The 15293-nt window shown below is 39.5% G+C and overlaps 1 protein-coding gene across 4 annotated transcripts in view; it reads left to right on the top strand.

Moving 5' to 3' along the window:
• Positions 1-15293, top strand: part of MYRIP (myosin VIIA and Rab interacting protein) — a 235759-nt gene that overhangs the window by 84292 nt on the left and 136174 nt on the right. The window lies entirely within an intron of this gene.

Genomic DNA, 15293 nt, shown 5'->3' with positions numbered 1-15293 from the left:
CCTAAATTGTTCTTAGAACGAGGAAAATTGACAGATTTGGTATGTGATGCTGATTTCTAAAAGGGGGTGCAGACCAGGAAGGCTGACTTCCATATCGAATGGATGACAAGGCTGATAAAGTAAATAGTCATACTCGCACCAGTAAGACTGGGGAGGAATCAACATGATTTTGGAGACCAAACTGGCTCCTTGCAGATCAAGTAGAGGGCCTTGAAGGAGCCAAGAAGCATGTGAATTAGGGTGATGAGGTTGTCATAGTACACTTGGATTTAAAAGGCTTTCAGTGAGTTCACGTGATGGAGGCTCTTGAGGAAATGAAGCTGTTGAGCAATAAGAGGGTATGTATTTCATGGATTAATTTCTGATTTTTGAAAAAGGGATCAGGGAGAAAAATAGGACTAAATGATCACTTTCCTTAGTATGAGGTTATTAGTGGATTTCCTTTAAAAACTGTGTTATTACTATTCTCATAAAAGACTAAATAGTGAAATTATCAAGTTAGCTGAGTGAGAAAAGTTGCAAAGAGATTTCTGATCCTTAGTGACAAGGCAGCAAAGCAGCACGTGAGAGTAAATGTTGATGAGTTAATTTTTTTTTATACGTACATGTATATACATCTATACAAGCACACCAATGTAGTATATACCCTTAAATACACATATGCAGCAGCGGGATCTGAGAAAGGAGATCTTGACATCACCAGCAATCCCTTCTGTGTGCAAACATAAACTCAGTTGATGGTGATCGAAATACAAGTAGAACATTTAAGAATTACTGTGAAAGGAATAAGAAATAGCAAGTGTAGTAAGCTTATAGTATGCCGGCAACTTGGATGGCGTGGGCAGTTCTGGTCTTTACTGGTAAGACTGATAGAACTGGAAAGGCACAAAGAAGGGCAATGAGTACCATCAGAGGTGCAGAACGGCCTTTGATAGCGAGTTGTGGGAGCAGCACTTCTCAAACTGTTGGTGGCAAGCTGAAAAGGAGTTATTTGTGGGACAGTTTGAAGGGTTTGCAGCGTTTCAGGCTTGCGTGGGGACAGCAAGCAGCCTCCCCCCTGCCAGCAGTGAAGAGGGTCCTGCCTGGCTGGGAGGGAAGGTGCTGCCCTCCTTTTCCACAGTCTCTGGAAACTCTCAGGCAGGGAAAGACACCCATCGCCCCTGTTTGGATCAAATACTTGGAAATATCTTGAGCTGAAGAAGAGATGGATCTGTAACATCAGTCAGAGATTTTCCAAACACTATGTCGAGCATGCTCAATTGGCAGCGTGAATTAAGCTAGCTGAGCTACGAGCGTCCTAATCTTTGTGTTTGGTTTGAGCTGTCTTTTTCCGAAGTGACTATAAATCATTTGGCCTATTTGGTATAGTCATGTGAATTCTGCCTCACAGAGGGATTTCGGGATTTTACATTGTAATTTGGCAAACATAGTGCGGTAAGCAACGTGCGCCCATAAGCCCTGCCTTGATATCACACCGTTGTTTCTATGCTGAATTCATAACTGCCAACTCATGCCTAATGATGCTAACGTCCCGTCAGCTCCTGGTGAGGAGAGGGCTGGTTGATTATTTTAACCTCCATTTAAGCATGAAAAAGATTTTTCTTACTCTCCATCATATGGACATCTAATTAACCATGAAGCTCATGAAACCATTCTGGCTTACGCTGCTGGGAAAAGCTCTTCCCCTCATTGCTTATGTTGATAATTAACTCATAATTCCGTTGCTACACCTCTGTACCAGCACAAAACAGGCTTGGCTGTTACATCAAGGCTTTTAGCACAGGCAGTTTGTGTTACTAAAGCAATTAACTTTTCGAACTCCTGCTCTCATGAAATACCTCCTTTCCCCATCCCTCTCCCTGCTCACCCCTCTAGGCTTTAGCTCCAGGATCAATGGTAACCCCACTCAATTACAGCTTAGAAACCAATAGTGTCTCTTACTGCGTAATCTTCTTCCCTTCTACCTATGAAGCGTAGTCTGAAATGATCTGCCACACGCACAGGTGTGTTTACCTTGTTGCTTAAGTCTAGAATGTTATTCCACATATCTTTGCCAAACTGCTTATAAATTGTCTGCAACTTTCATCCCCTACATTGTACTCTAAAAAAAAAAAAAAGCGCACACCTATGTGATAAGTGATTTAATCGAAACTGATGAAAAGCATCTGTGATAAGTGCGATACAAACGTGAAATACTTGTTTTCTTTGGCACAGTAGTGGCGTTTGCTTGTACTTTTTTCTTTTTTCCAGTTGTAGTCCTAGTAGTGCACGCTGCAGCCGGATGGCCATTTGGAAATGGTTTTTTTTGTCCCTTAATGTTGGGAAATAGTGTCTCTAGCAAGGCTGTTAATGTTTTGGGTTTGGGTTTTTTTTGATTTTTTTTGTTTTTTTTTTAATCAAGGCTGAGATGATTCAAATTTAGGTGTTCCTCGAAGTTAGTGACTTCCATTTTTGGCATGGTCTTTACTAGTAGTAGAAAAACTAAGTTGTGCTGTGTGCCTAATGTCTGTATTGCTGTAGTTGGAGATGATTGTCCTCTCTTTTATTCTCCTTAGCGTTTAGAGGGAGCTTGCTCCACTGAGTATTACAATCACATTTTGATCCAATAATCTGAGACCTTATTTTCTAAGAAGACATCATGTTTTCTTTTGTTACTTTTAAAAGAAGCAACAAACATACCTACCAGCCTTAAAGCCCTCGGAAATGTTTTGGTAGGGGGAATGCAATCCATCGTAGAAAATGTGGTAATGAAAACGCTGTACATTAAGCAGTGTTGCATTTTAGTCTAAGCCTTTGTGTCTCAGGCTGGATCACAAATGGGAGGTTATAGAAGTAGAAAATTATTTATTTAGGGCTATACAGAGCCACAAAATGAAGATACAGAGGTTTAAGTTTTAAAAATAGTTTTGATCGCAACATTTTCCCTATAGAAGCCTAAATGCGCATGGGAAAATTTTATCTTTGATTTTTGAGGGAGATAAAATTTTTTTAGGCATGTCTGTATAATTTGAACAAACGAACACGTGATGAGGTTATTCGTGGTTTAGAAGATAATCTCACCATCATTTCCAGTAAAACGTTTTGATGTGTTATGGAATTTAACTGATTTTCTACAGGCTGCAGTGTTTCACGTATATTTTTGTTGTTTTGAAGAATTATTTGAATGCTGTGGTTTTATTAATGTAATAAAAAAATGTTTTTAGCTACTTTTTTATGTTAGCTATTAATGAAGTCAGAAATTATAATAGATTTGGAATCACCTTATATTTAAATTAAAGTATGTTTTCAAATTTGTAATGCCATTATCTCTAGCAACAAAGAACAAATCAAAAGGCATCCGTTATGTATCTCGTATAGCACTTCTCACTTGTAGGTGTGATGGTGTCTTCAAAAGCATTTGGATAAATGTTGTCATCTCGATTTAGCAAATGAAGAAAGAACAAAGCCGGTGCCCTGGAGGATTGTGTTATTAATGAAATACAAAATTGTGTTCTGATTGCAATAAGTCCATTAGTGTTCGTTAAAATATTTAAAAAACAGTACACATAACATTCATATTTTATGTCAAACTTCAGGTGCCAGAGTAAGTTTCTATTCTTGACTCTTTTTGCTATTTGCTCTGCCGAGCTCTATAGGATTAATTTCTTTTGATTTCCAAAAGCTTTTGAAAAAAAGTCTCATAAAAAAAAGTGAAGAAAAGGTCATGATGTTATCAGGAGGTTAGAAATAAAGAGCTGTTTTAGGTTAGAAACTGCAGCTGAAATTAAGGAGTAGGAACAAACGGTGAATTTTCAGCTTTGGCTGGAGGCATGTGGGGCTTCATACTAAAGGACTTCTTTAGCTTACTAAATGATGATTTGGAAATGAAATGGCAAGATGCTCAGAAGCAACAGAAGGATTTAGATTAGGTGAAGTCAAAGGTGTCTGCAAGGATGTAGGTTAAGGCTTTATTTCAAGCTCTGACTGGACTGAGATTTTTTTTTTTCTTCTTTTTTTTTTTCTTCTTTTTGCCCCTTTGACAAATGCTGGGCAATGCCACCTGGATAGAGGAACACAGACGGGTGTTCTGTGCTGAGTTTGAAAACTCATGGGAAATAGTCAGGTGGGATAACACCTCATCAAAAACTGTACCTGTGCAAAGTGAGTACTAGGTGATGCAAGAATTATGATGGAGGATAATATTGATGGTCTCGTAATTCCACTTTGCAAACTGAAGGTGCCTTCTTGCCTAAAATAGTCATTGCTTCTGATCAGGAATTATGAGTACCTATCAGGAATTATGAGATCCAGTAATTATGAGAGCTTTCATTAGCAGCTTTCTTGGTAAAGAAAGTGAAATGTGAGAGTGAAAGGGTTTGCTTTAGAGAAGAGACAAGAGGACACAATGAAAATACAGAAGATATGTGGTGTTGAATTAGGTGCTCTTGCGGTTCCTTTTGATACCAAATGTACCACCATCAAATTACACTAAATAAATCCAATTATTTTTGCATGGTTAGGCTAGGGAATTAGTTTTCCAAATAATACTGAGGTTCAGATTTAACAGGATTTTTAAACAGACAAGCAACGAAATTCCATGTTACAACTCCTCAACGCAATAGCAGCTTTCACTCTGAAGAATAAGACTATTTCTACAGACGAGAACAAGAAGGGAAGTTACCAATAAACTTTTTTTGTTCATCTAGTTAGGCATCTAATGTGAATGTTACATTGCCTATAGTCCATCCTGGAAATTACTTTCCAAGGTTGAAGTCTATTATTTCAGAACTGTTAGCCACTAAACCAAAATATGGAGCAAAAAAAAAAAAAGAAAAAAGGGAAAAAGAAAAAAAAAAAAAGAAGCAATACAAAGACTAGGCAGGGGATTTACCGTGATCAGAGTGAGAAAGAATGAAGGTGTGTGTAAGCTTCACGGTCTGTTACAGACAGCCCAAGATGCAGCCTTGACATACTATTGTAATGCTGATAGCAGGTTTTGATTACGTGCGCTTCAAAAGAATAAGACGGGTGAAATTTAGTTCTGAGATTGGGTTTTTAACTGCAGGCTGAATGACGAAGCTGTTGAGATAAATTGCTAGCTGTTGTTTAAACAGTTCACTAAAAATAAGTTAGAAAAATTTAGTTTTAAGACATTTAAAAGTCTCTCAAGCTTGATACATGCGAAAATCCTCGTTCTGAGAGCCATTTAGACAACCAGAGCGAAGGGAGAAAATGGTAATATTACCAAATAACAGCAGTATGAGGACAATGTACAGTAAGTAGTCTATACGTCACCTGCTTTAGAAGAATGGTGTTTGGGCTGGCATGGAAAAAGTACGGTTTATCGTAGAAGCATATTGATTATTTCTTTTTTTAATATACCATAAATTGCTCTGCTAGAGAATCTGCCACCTTTGCAATATGATGATGAATTCTTTGGTCTCTGGCAGACAGTTAATAGTACCAGGTGCTCTAGAGTCAATAAAAAGCAATGCACTGGTACTCAAAAGACTAATGGAAATCCTTAAGGGAGGCAGATGATTTTTTGATTAACTCAGGTTGAGACTTTTGCTGGAAAAGATTATTGAAAATCTAAAAAAAGATTAAATTAACAATTTTGGGGAGTTCGAAATTAATTTCTGTTCTTAAAAAAAAAAAAAAAAGGCAGCAAGCCAGAATTTTGTTACTTCTTGATGATGTGAAATGTGGGATGATTGTTACAGGTCAGGTTTTAAATTCATATGGGTGAAAAATGTAACAGAGGCAGTATGTCTTGAGCGATAGTTGAGTGAATGAGCATTTTGCAGTGGTGAAATTTATTTCCAGAGGGCAATACTGTAATGACACCTTCATGGTTTCTTTTCTATTAGCAACAGCTGGAAATGTGGGATGAAATGGGAATCGTTGCCGTGTAGATTGGCCTAATGTAAGATGAAGTAAACATTCCTGGGCGTGCATCTGTGGAGCAGTATGGATGCTCTCGGAAATGCATCAGTTGCCATGACTTCTTTTCCGGATGCGCCAACACAAAGCCCCACGTGAGAAGAGCTGTGTGTGTGGTCATTGCTTGCATCCACTACGGGATGGATTCTGCATTAGCAGAAGGTAGAAAAAACAGGAAGGGGAAACAAAGGGAAAAGGAGTAATAGCAAGTAGCCTTGGAGCTATGGAGAAATAACAGTTAAAGCAGCTTCTCCCTTCGACTTCCACTTTCTCTTGTGAGTGGAGAGACAGCAGGAGGGTGCAATGCCTCAGCCTTTGGGAAGGCACAGCGTCCCCTTCCTCTCTCAGAAGAATATTTTTGAGACCAGTAATGGGTCGCTGTGAAAATTTTCCTCGCATCGGAGCTGGTGGAAGGGCCATTCTTCTGAGGGGCAATTCAACAGGTTGTTCCTGCTAAAGCAAGGTTCTGTAGTGCAAAGTAACAGGGGAGTAAAAGGTTATTTAGTCAAATGCCTGATTTTAAAGGCAGATTTGAACCTTTGCTGTGATTTGGTCCTGTTGCTGAAACAAAGAATGAAGCTTGGTTTGGGCACTTGCTTTTGTATTGTTATACGGGGCTTTTTTGGTGGGGCGTGGGTGGGAAGTGGGGGTAAAGTTGTTTCTTTTGGCAGTGTCACATCATATATACTGTTGGCTGCAAACACGCAGGGCATTGAATGAAAGTAAAAATCACTGCGAGGCAGTTAATCAAGTAGCAACGTTGGAGCTCTGGGAAGAGTACCCGGAGTAAAATGTTGAATTTTAAATAGTGTGTTTTAATATGAAAATATGTCCAAGCTGGAGAAAGATATCTCCCTGTGCTGGAGGGTAATATTTTCACTGACTTGAAGGAAACTTACATAGCTTTAGCTTCTGAATTGTATGATTACCCTGAATGAAACACTTTCGGTGGCTTGATAGAATAGTACATACCAGGATAATTGGCACTGAGATGCCAGAGACACCTTAAAATTCACAGCCTGCTAATTAAAACAAATGGCGTTACTCTTTCCTTCTTCCATTGCTTCCAAATAGCAGATTCTGTTGTGCTTGCCGTATCTGATGTACTGTGTAATATTAAAGTACTGGAGTAGGTGCTGACACCACTCATGTTAGGTCACCTGCGTGGGTTGTGCTAAATGGCTTGAATTAGGCTCTTATTTCAGTGAAGGGGAAAGAAAGCCCCCATCAATCTTAGATGTGATAATTAAATTAATTAATTAAAACTGGTTAAATTTAGATTACATGTTTGGGGGCTTTATTGATTTTTTTTTTTTTTTTCAGTAGGGTAAACCAGGAAGTCAAAATCTGAGTCACTTGTGCTTCACTAAACAGATCATAAGACTTCCTTAAATAAAATACTTGCATACTCTCAGGGGTTTGGTTGGGATTTTGGTTATTATAATTGGATGCACACAAATGTAACAGGCATATAATGCATATTTCAAAATGTTTATCCAATTTACGTAGCTTACTGCATTTCTTACTGCATCTGTATTTCTTTGATCTTCTATAAATTTCCCTTTATGTTCTTCTGATTAAATAATAAATCTGGGGATTTCTACCCTGTTGTAAATAAATATTTTATCATTAAGGATTCTGAAGAAGTTGAAGTCATTGAAGACTTTTTAAAAGATTCCGAAGAAACTTCTCATCTGCGCACAGTACAGGCAGTTTAAAGAAGATTGTTTATCTCAGTGCAGCATTTTCTTCTGCTTGGATATTTGTGGTATACTTTTGTTTAAGATAGAAATAACTGCAAATATTCTGGGTAAGATATAGTGTGTTGAATATAACCCGTTCCAATGGGGTGTGACAAAAGCTGATATTTTATGAATTAACAAGGTAAAAAGTTCTACTTGACCTGTGCTTTGGATCTCTGAAATTTGAGGTATTGAGAGAGGAGAGAAGGAAATTTAAGGGACCTGGTTTTCAAGAAGTGCTAAGCTATCACTAGAAAACAAGCTCCTTTAAAGCACCTGTCATTCTACATACCATAGCTAGGAAGCCAAAAATCTGATCTTAATCATCCAGCTCAAGTTATATGCAGTGCATATAAAAGTATGATTTGACGTTCATGTATATCTGTGCACCTGTAAGTATTCATCTTGACACATAGATATCATAATGAGTAAATAACAAGGATTTGAATAAGAATTACTTTAATGTTAACAAAGAAAATAACGCTCCAGTAAGAGGTGAGCATTTGTATTTTATGTGGTGAGCTTTTTCTTTTAAACCTACCCAGATTGAAAATATTCAGAACGTAATTTTGAAAAGCTCGCCTTGAACAGAGTGTGCGGATGACCAAACCTAATGATGATAGTGGGTTTTTTGTTGCTTTGCTTGCTTGTGTTCTGGGGTTTAGCTGGACACTGTACAACTAGAAAATCTCTGCAACTGCTGCTTGCCTTTACAGGATCACTATATTTATTTATTTATTGAGTGTTATTTAAGATTAGTCTCTTTATTTTCCAGCTATTAGGTGTAACTGCTGGCAATCTGTCCTATGTGAGCCTTCAGATTCATGCAGGAATGGTAGTGGTGAGATCAATGAGTCATCCCTTTCTTTTCCTTTGAAGTGTCCCTGCTTAATCCGAGACAGCAAAGTTTGTGTGCTGTTTATTTACAAGGCTGCTCCAAGGCACTCAGCTACTGCAGGATACGTCTGCATCTATTGCATCCTTCCTGGAGTTGTACTCACTTTGCAAAGCATTTGTTTGTCACCAAGAACCTCGATTTTCTCGGGACAGGACCTGCAAGGTACCTTTTGACAATGGCGATAACCTGGCGATGTGTTGCAGAGGCAAAGCCAAAGTGGGTACGTAAGCCCACTGACATTGGAGATTTTCCTTTTCTTAGCATCATCCGTGGTATGCGCACGATGCAGATCACCAGTCTGTTAGTTGGACTTTTCAGCCAGGCTACTTTAGATGAAGGACTATAGTTTACCTCATAGCTTGGGCCTCTGTAATTATTTCCATAACATCTCTTAAAAACTTCCCTCCACCCATGGATCCTTTTATGTATAATGAGACGTGTATAATGTCTCACTGCTTGCAGTGTTCAAGAATCTCGAACTCAGGGATCTGGCTTACTTTTCACCTAGCTGACTTGGGTGCCGATCGTGAGGGGACGCAGCATCACAGTGCTTTACATGAACAAGTCAGAGAACTGTTTTTCTGGGTTGTCAAGGCTACCTTCACTGGCAGTGCCTAATTTCCTGTATGTCTGGTCATGTTGCCCCAAGTCATCATGGTTTACGTCTACGTGCCAGACAGATGCTGTTGTGGCTGAAATCTAATTGTATCCTAACTAAGAGCTTGACAAAACCACGCTTCGATCGTCTGCTTCCTTGTTATACAACATCATGTAAAACAGAGCAGCCTCAGATCTTTCAGTCTCTCTGGCCTTTGGTTTGTGTAATTGTAGTAGAAGTACCAGATTATTTAGTTCACGTTTCAAGGGCAAGTTAGGCTCATTTCTCATTTTCAGCAACTTAATGATTACAGTCAGGATTTGTGGTCATTCTGGGTATGAAAACTTCTGGAGAGAAGATTTTACTAGTATTAAGAGTCAGAAGAGCTCTGAATATGCCCATAGTTAACCCTTTTTTTATTCCTTAATTCCTCTTCCTTCATGCTTCCATTGCAAATCTAGCTTTGGTCCCTTATTTTAACCCTGGTAAGCTCAGCAGGGTATCTCTGAGTTTGCCATCCAAATGCTCCTCCAGAACTAGTAAGATCAGGATTTAGTGCTGAAGACTAGGCATCAAATACACGTTCTTCTCCCTCATATTTTGGTTGTCCTAGCCTTGTACAGTGTCCTGTTGTTAGGCAAGCTATTATATTATTCCTGAGCGATGTTTTTTGTACATGAGTATACATACCTAAAGCTATTGCATTTCCTTTCTGCATTTAGTGATGCTGAATCTTGAGAAACCAATCCACACGACCTGTGAATTTTTATAAAGCCTTTTTAGCAGATATCTGGCTTCCTTGATCTCTCTCAGCAGATAAATAACACCAAGGAACATGAATAATGATCTCTGCTTATTTTTGAGGGCTTTCTATGTTCCTCGTGGGGATTTTCAGTTATCAGAAAATACCTTCTCCATCATCAATGAAATGGAAGATTAAAAGAAGTTAGGAGAGCTCTGTGAAAAATCTGCAGAAGGCTGGGAGGTGGGAGAGCGGAAAGCTTGGTAGAGTAACTTTGGTGGTGTAACTTCTTCACATAAGTTTAGGTGCTGGAGTTGATGACATGATGAATATGATGTCTGGTCTTTGTAACTTCCCATGTGTCATGGTGTGGGCTGGGTTGGCCAATGACAAGATGACAGATGGTCTCCCCCACCTCTCACTCCAAGGAGAGGAAGAAGAGAGATAAAGGGAGTTATGAGTTTAGAAAAAAAAACCTAAACTAATGAAAAATTAATAATAAAATAAAGGATATAATGAAATAGATACAATGTAAATAAATACATACAAAACCAGATCAAGTTCCCAGGGAGATGTCACTGGCAGGCACTGGGGAAGTTCCAAATGGACTCAGTGACAAATGGGAACTGGAACACACTGACCGGGATCAAAAGGCAAATGAGCTGACGGGGTCCTCCTCAGATGTCAGTCACTGAAGAAGCAGCCCACTTAAGAAGAACCATTGGAGAAGAAGAACCTACCCTTTGCTCCCTCAGCTGTTATACTGAGCATGGCGGGTGGGATGGAACACCGGCTCGGTCAGTTTGGGTCCCCTGACCTGCCCACTCCTCCCCACAGTAAACAACTCAGTCAGTGACCCTGGCTGCCACAGCAGTACGAGCAAGAGCCCCTCACTGAACAGAAAGTTGGCTCTGCCCCACCCCAAACCTGGACACCATGCTAGAACACAAGCACTGAGGTCTGAGCTGGTATTTCTGCAAAGTTAGAGATAGATTCAGCTTTTAAGTGAGCTGGGAAACTTAACTGTATGTGTAGAGTGGTTTAAGTACTTCTTGGACACAGTCTCTGTGGTGGCACTGTTCAAAAAATGGACTGAACTGCAATCAAGGGAATCGTTAACTCCAGTATTTCCTGCAAGGGTGGAACATTTCAGGTGAAACAGCTGCCTCTATCATTCATTGTGTATTTTACAGCCTGTGTGTGCTTTGCCCATATAGCAGAAAGAGAAATGCTTTGCTTTAATTGCTTGCTGATTTCAAATAATGGTTTTTATAAATCAACTGCTCTTCTCAAGCCTGCATCTGTTTTTTGAAGTAAAGCTTTGCTTTGATTTATAAACTATTGATTGTACCCTGAGCTTTTGTTTTCTCTGCTTTTGTAGTTACTTAGATGAAACCAGTGTACTGAATTCCTCCAAAGTTTTTCATTTTTTTTGCTCAGAGAGAGAGTCCTTGATTGTAAGTATCGGTGCATCTCAGTTTGTGTTTTAGAGCTCTCAAAAAATGTTATTTATAATTAGCCTTTAGGCAAGAATTTGTGCAATTTTTTTTCTTGGTAAAAATAATTGGCTGTCAGTCAAGTTTTTTAGGGGATTTTTGTGTTTTGCTGTAAGTACTAAAATACTTTCTTTTTATGTCTGACATACACATACTGCTGTAGTAACTGAAATTTGCACCCTCGGTCTAGAACAGGGGTTTGAAAGCTGTCTAGCAGCATAGTATGGAATTGGGTGAAAAACTGTATACCCCGTAAGAGAAGAAAACCATCATCTTGCTATATCTTGATGTTTGCCTGTATTTTTCTTGCTCTTGACTGAATATAAGTGGCTGCTGATTTGCCAGCAACTAACTCTTGATTGCATGCTGCTTTCGCCCCTGCTTGTGGGGATGACTGCTGGAGTTTTGATTCTCGTGGCCTGCCTTTGACCCTCCATGCTGTATTTTGTGGATTGGCTTTAACCTTGCACCTTTTCCAGGATGTTTTGTGCTACAGCCAGAAAATACATAGAAGTGTAAAAGCTGTAAAAAGTGGGGGGAGGGAGGGGCACTATAGAAGTGAACAAACAAACGAAAAATAAATTGTGATTGCTTTGCTTTCTGCAGAAAGGAATGGGAAAAAAAGTGTTTGTAGGGCTGTAGGGGAGGAATACTTACTCCGTTCTGATGCTGTAAGAGAGCGTCAAGGCAGCATCCTTGTCTGCATCCAACTTGGAACCGAAGTGCAAGTGCCCTTATTCCAACAGCCCTCTTGCTTGCTTGTGGCATCCACGTCACAGGAGGAGTCTGTAGTGCGTCACTGGGTGTTGCACTGCAACCTGCCATAATCATCACTTTTTAATAAAAGAAGCTTCCTTTCTCCCCCTTTATTTAACACAAGATTGTGCAGGAAAATGTGCTTTGCTAAGCTTTGACCCTCCTGCACCCAAATCGCACTGTTGAGACAGACACATTTCAAGTGGAAAGCACCTCCACAGTTAGGGAATATTTATAGAAAACATAGTTACGCTTTTTCCCTTTTCTAAGCAGTAAAATGTTGGTTAAATATGCGTTTTTAGGACCCTTTTGAAGGAGAATGTCCACTGGCATGAAGTTGGTCACTCCTTAGTCTTTTCACATAGTTGCAACTATATATAAAACTGAAAAGAGCAATTAATTTATTAAAAAGAAATATTTATTTTGCCAGCACTAGATTCTTTAGTCATTAAATTAATACAAATTGTATTGTTATGGTGCCCATTGGAGGAGCTTCCTCCACTTGAAATTTAATTAAATGCATTTCATTATTTGTTATAAGTCAACAGATATTTCACTTACAGAGATATTCCCTTGTGACCACTTAATTACATGAGTTTTGTCATCCTGCATTTATGGAGATGACAGTGCTTTTGTATTCTGGTTATTTTGAAAGATTAGTGTTTCGTATTCTCTCTTTTTCTTTTTCTTTTTTTTTTTTCACCTTGAGAATAGATGTTTGGTTTTGAGAACAAATTGTTACTTTTAAACCAACAGTTCTCCTGTTGATGTATTTAACTTCAAATCACTGACAGTCACGCATCAGAAGCAGATTTGGTCTGTAATTCAGGTGATGGTACATCAGTGCAACTCTACAGGGAGAGGTTTAGGAGGGGACTATCTGCTGGCAGTCCTCTGCCCACAGACGGTCAGTCCAGCAGCTCAGCCCAGAAGGTAAATCCAAGCTACATTTACCAAAGAGGTAAGTGGCTTGGTAGAGTTTTGGTTTTGTTTGGAAGCGTGGTGAGGGAAGGAGGATTTGAGTGAAGCACAGTCTGCCAGGCAGCAGAAAAATCTGAGAAAATGACTGTGTGTTTTCCTGAGAGAATCCCCAGGTTACTCTGTACCCATTTTTGTGCTACTGAACAAAAGCTGACAGTCTGACCACCTTCTGGTAGCATTTCAGGCGGTAGCCACAAAAGCTGTAGCTTTTGGCTCCTTGTTCCATTACCCCATCTGCCCTACTGTACCACAGCGGTGATGGGATTTGTGGAGTGACACTGGCATGAACTGATGCAATGCTATCGAGAATTAGATCGGTTATGTTCAAAGGTATTTCAGACTAATGGGTGCACATTAGGATCCTATTGGTAGTGCTTTATGAAGGCAAATTTTAAGTATAGCAATTCAGGATAAGTCTTGAAACATATCAAGCAGGTGTGCGTTACTCTAATGATGTTTCAAAGAGTATTGTTAAAAACCCATGCACAATTCTTGTGGACAAGTGATTTTTTTTTTTAAAAAATGAGAAAGAATTCCTCTTCAGAAACTACTTCTTGCTTCTTATGTGTCTGGTTCTTGCTTCTTATGTGTCTTTATAAGTCAGCATCATGCATCTCTGTTAACTGTCAGCAAGGTAGATACAGAAACATAAAACTTAGCTGCATGTGATCAACGGCTATGCCTGTTGCAGGTATCGGAATGATTCTTCCAAATTCAGTAGACAATGCTGCTGTAGACCTGCTAATGAAAAGTCACCTACTCCAGGTATCTTTGTTGAGATTGGCTCTGCTAGTTGTCTGTGACCACATTTACGCTAGCGTTCCAGTTTAGAGCAGTGGTGCAGTTTGGGAGCAAACCTACTCATCCTCATTTACCACAGTTTACGTGACAGGTTGGTTTTGGTGTGCACAAGCTAGATTCCTTCTGGAAGAAACTAAGCCGAAACTTATCTCCAGGGGCTCACCAAATGTGCCCTATTTGGTTATAAACTCCTCCCGCTGAACAGATAGGTCTCTGAACCAATGAATCGCGCCTTAAGACAGGTTTGAACTGTCTGCAACATGGGAATATTTGGTCCAAGGAATCAGATTGTCTTCCCTGAAGCAAACGTACTTGAACCACGTACTGTGTAGGTGTAGCCTTCAGCACTAATTCAGTCTACTGATCTGCTCTTGGTGTGCTGAATTAGCTGCAAATTCAGACACAGCCTGAGGGTCTGTGCAAAGTACATGAACCAAGTCTGGGGTCTGACTGTGCCATAAGCTCCACGCAAGGGAGATCTCTTCCATCTGCTACTTTTGGAGAGAGAAAATGCATGAGGGAGAGAAGAGAAGGCATTAGATACCTGAATGGCAGTATCTACGGAACAGTTCTTTGAACTCGTTTATTAGGAAAAAGTCAGAACAAAACCTGACATTTTAAAATTTCAAAGCACGTAATTTTTAAAACAGCGAAGGACGTTGTAAAACCATTCTGTCTTCCAAATATTTACCACCTAATCATCTTTCTGAAAATATTTGTGAGTTCGAGTTGTTGGATTAGACGAATTTCCATTTTTCAAAAGCTTCTGGGTTACTTCAATTGTTTTACCATTCACCGAAAACATCCGACTGGAGTACATTTGCTGTACTTCAGATTGATAGATACCTAATTGGGAAGAAGCAGAGAGCACACGTTAATCTAGAGGAGGAATGAAAAATGCAGATTTCTGATGGCCCCCTGCATCCTTCCTCCCCTCTGGGAAAGTCTACTGTATGTAGCCTTCTGTGGCCTGGGTTAGGCATACTCTCAAGGACTGAGGAAGAATTACTGGGATATGTAGAGCTGCGGGAGCATCTGCACAAGAGGACTTTAATTTAATATCCTTGTATCCCACTAGTCTGGTAACCTGGTTGTGTTTCCTCTTTTATAGCTGAATTGGCTTTTCTAGGACAGCGCTTAGTATTATGTTTCCATGGGGATGGGGTATGGAGAGTACTAGGTGGGTGAGATTCCCACCCTTCACTTGGAAGGGATATTGAATAAAGCAGTTTATCTATATGTGTATGCATGCATTCTCACACACGTACGCAGAGTAAAGCTAAACAGCTGTGACTGTAAGTGCAGCTGCAAAATGAATACCATTATTTTCTAAATAAATTCCAAATTATTAGCTTTT

This window comes from Larus michahellis, chromosome 2 (assembly GCF_964199755.1).
Source record: "Larus michahellis chromosome 2, bLarMic1.1, whole genome shotgun sequence".
NCBI classification, from domain to species: domain Eukaryota; kingdom Metazoa; phylum Chordata; class Aves; order Charadriiformes; family Laridae; genus Larus; species Larus michahellis.
This window is presented reverse-complemented; position numbering and strand designations above follow the sequence as displayed.